The sequence below is a fragment of the Lactuca sativa genome, chromosome 3, assembly GCF_002870075.4.
Source record: "Lactuca sativa cultivar Salinas chromosome 3, Lsat_Salinas_v11, whole genome shotgun sequence".
NCBI classification, from domain to species: Eukaryota; Viridiplantae; Streptophyta; class Magnoliopsida; order Asterales; family Asteraceae; genus Lactuca; species Lactuca sativa.
Genome location: NC_056625.2, coordinates 277,814,442 through 277,817,935, shown reverse-complemented (window position 1 = coordinate 277,817,935; position 3,494 = coordinate 277,814,442). Strand labels below are relative to the sequence as shown.

The 3,494-nt window shown below is 33.4% G+C and overlaps 1 long non-coding RNA gene across 1 annotated transcript; it reads right to left on the bottom strand.

Annotated features, from left to right (window-relative positions):
- Window positions 1-2,240: 2,240 nt before the first annotated feature.
- Window positions 2,241-3,166, bottom strand: LOC128133103 (uncharacterized). Its single transcript, XR_008231289.1, has 2 exons — window positions 3,055-3,166; window positions 2,241-2,363 (listed from the first exon to the last, which is right to left on the bottom strand). It is a non-coding gene; the product is annotated as an uncharacterized LOC128133103 (long non-coding RNA).
- Window positions 3,167-3,494: the final 328 nt, after the last annotated feature.

Genomic DNA, 3,494 nt, shown 5'->3' with positions numbered 1-3,494 from the left:
TTACACTGAGAGATTTAAAAGAGATGTAGATCACTAGTGTAAATCATTGTAAGTCTGTTTATGCTTATGTTTCGGTATTAACGATGACATCCCAAACATTTTAAAATGAAATAAATACGTTTCTTCGAAAATGTTTTAATAAAGTATTTACCATGTTTTTCTGGGAACAAATTCCGCAACCTTTTTATAAAATGAAGTACTCTGATTTTTATAAAGCATAAACAAAATCGGTCTTTTATGGCCGTGATTTTGGGGATGTCACACATAATCACTTATAGTATCATAGTCACCCCAATATTTGTCATATTTATCTTTCATATCTGGTACCATAAACATAAAATTCGGGTTGGTTTCATGTTTCCTAAGATGTTGCTCTATGTCTTGGATCTCCCGGGTATACGTATGGAAGATAGGCTTTGTCGAACACGAAACTTTTTCAGTTTTCTTCTTAAGCTTTTCAAGGAACTCCATCATCTTTTTAATCATCTCAAAATCTAAATGTGATGGTACCCTTCCCACAGTTTTCTAAAACATTGGATCTACAAAAAAAAAAAAAACAACACAATCACATTACGTTTTATTGTTGTTAGAAAAAAAATCAGATTTGACAACCTTCCTTGCGGGGCTTGTAACTCATTCAATTTTTAACCAAATCAAGCGTTTTTATAGTCTAAACTCAACTACAAATCCTAATCTACATGTAGGAAAAAGATTCAGGTCAAAACAAGTTAAATTTAATGAGTTATGCACATTTGAACAACAAAATCAGATCACGTTTTATTGCTGTTAGAAAAAAAAATCAGATTTGACACCCTTCCTTGCGGGGCTTGTAACTCATTCAATTTTTAACCAAATCAAGCGTTTTTATAGTCTAAACTCAACTACAAATCCTAATCTACATTTAGGAAAAAGATTCAGGTCAAAAAAAGTTAAATTGAATGAGTTATGCACAATTTAAAATTTGGACAGATTGCTAAAGAAGTAAATATTGCTATTTTTAGTGCTGAAATATATTTGATTTTATTTACCTTGATGGCTATATTCGAGAAATGTGTCTTTCACATCGTATTCAAAGGTAGAGTTCCACCTTGTTGGAGTTTCACCACACAAAAACCTTTGACTTTCTATAGCCGCATCCTTCATGGCTTGTTTAAAGGTCTTGATCCGTTGCGGGGAGGCTCTAATGTATTTCACCGCATCTTGTAGGTTTTTTACATGATAAACTTCGTGTTTTAACCCCATTTTCACAACTAGGTTTATGAAATGAGCCATACACCTAATGTGAAAATGTTTGTCATTCTCCTAAATACCCGGTAGTTCTTTCACGATGATGTTGATTGCCGCGTCATTTGTCTTGGCATTATCAACGGTCATCGTCATGACATTCTTCATCCCCCACTCGTTTATGCAAATTAGCAACTCCCGGGCCATGTATTCATCTTTGTGAGTATCAACCTCTCTAAAGTTGACTACCCTTTTGTGCATGACAAAATCTTCGGTAATGAAGTGGGCCGTGACAACCATATAATTTATCTTTTGACATGAGGATGTCCACGTGTCGGTTGTCAAGTCGATGGCTGTTTTGGGGTTGCTCAAATGTTTGTACAACTTCTGACTCTCCATTAAATAGAATGACACAACATCACGAGAAATTTTATGCCTTGAAGGCAATTTCACCCTACCATTGAGGGCATTCACAAATTCTATGAATGCCTCGTTTTCAATGAATTTAAATGGTAGTTCCTCGATGGTGAAAAGGCCTGGCAAGGCAAGTTGGATCCTAGTATCATCATGTTTCCATGTGTATACATGACCCTCAACATTAGGAGCTTTCGTAAATGACAACTTTTGTTGTTTGTCATCAACTTCTTTCGGTATGTTGTCTGGATTTAACTTGCACCTATTAAAATGCTTGTTTATTGAAGTTGTCCCATTCCGGTTTGGATCCGCGGCTAGTAAATGTAAACAATAATTACATTCGGCCCACTTTCTTTCAATTCCATCGTCCTCCTTTAACCATTCTATCTCGAAGTATTTCCAAACAGGAGCGGTACAATTATCTCTACCTTCACCTCGTCTGGTTGGGTTAATCCGGTCCCTTAACTCCTTTTGAGTCTTTTTTTTTTGTTTTTGGGTTTTGCTTTTGTTGGGTATTTTTCTTGTGTTCGTTTTTGTGGTGGTGGTGGTTTTTTTGTTTGTGTTGGTTTTTTTGGTTGTCTTCGTTTTTGTGGGGTTGCAAATTTTTGTTTTTTTGAAGGTTGTTGTTCTTGTGGCTCCTCTTCTTGGTTTGATTCATCACTTGGTATAACATTCCATGCCGGTGTTTCTTCTATATAATCTTCTTCTGAATCTTCTCCATAATCCTATATTCTCAAAATAAAACATATAATAAGTCATATTACGTTTAAATGCTGAAAAATAAATATAAAAAAAATCAGATTTGACACCCTTTCTTCCGGGGCTTGTAACTCATTCAAATTTTAACCAAATCAAGCGTTTTTATAGTCTAAATTCAACTATAAATCCTAATCTACCTGTAGGAAAAAGATTCAGGTCAAAACAAGTTAAATTGAATGAGTTATGCACATTTAAACAACAAAATCAGATCACGTTTTATTGTTGTTAGAAAAAAAAATCAGATTTGACACCCTTCCTTGCGGGTCTTGTAACTCATTCAATTTTTAACCAAATCAAGCGTTTTTATAGTCTAAACTCAACTACAAATCCTAATCTACATGTAGGAAAAAGATTCAGGTAAAAAAAATTTAAATTGAATGAGTTATGCACAATTGAACAACAAAATCAGATCACGTTTTATTGCTGTTAGAAAAAATAAATCAGATTTGACACCCTTCCTTGCGGGGCTTGTAACTCATTCAATTTTTAACCAAATTAAGTGTTTTTATAGTCTAAACTCAACTACAAATCCTAATCTACATGTAGGAAAAAGATTCAGGTCAAAACAAGTTAAATTGAATGAGTTATGAACAATTCAAAATTTGGACAGATTGCTAAAGAAGTAAATATTGCTAATGAGCTAAATGCTAATCTTACTTGGTCATCAAAGTCTTTTCCAATCCAATTAGACGGATTACCATCTTCAATATTGGCATCACGAACATCCGAGTTTCAGTATCTTGATGATGGTACATTTGGTAACCCATCCAAATCCTACATTGTCAATTTCACCCATTAATTATATAACAAAAGTACTAAACAAATTCATAGTTTTGACAATCTTATATAATTACATTCATACTATAAACAATAAACTAATCTAACAAAAATCTTGCATGTATGTCTACAAAGTACATTGTCAAATGGAGCTTAAAACATGAAACATATATTATATGTACAAGAATCAAGATCTTTTAATTAAGTAGGGATAAGAATGCATATATTTGGAATGGAGACAACAAAAGCAAAGAAAAAAAACTTGCATGCATGCCATTATTTGGCGAATCATTGAAGCATTGAAGCAAATATTGAAATAT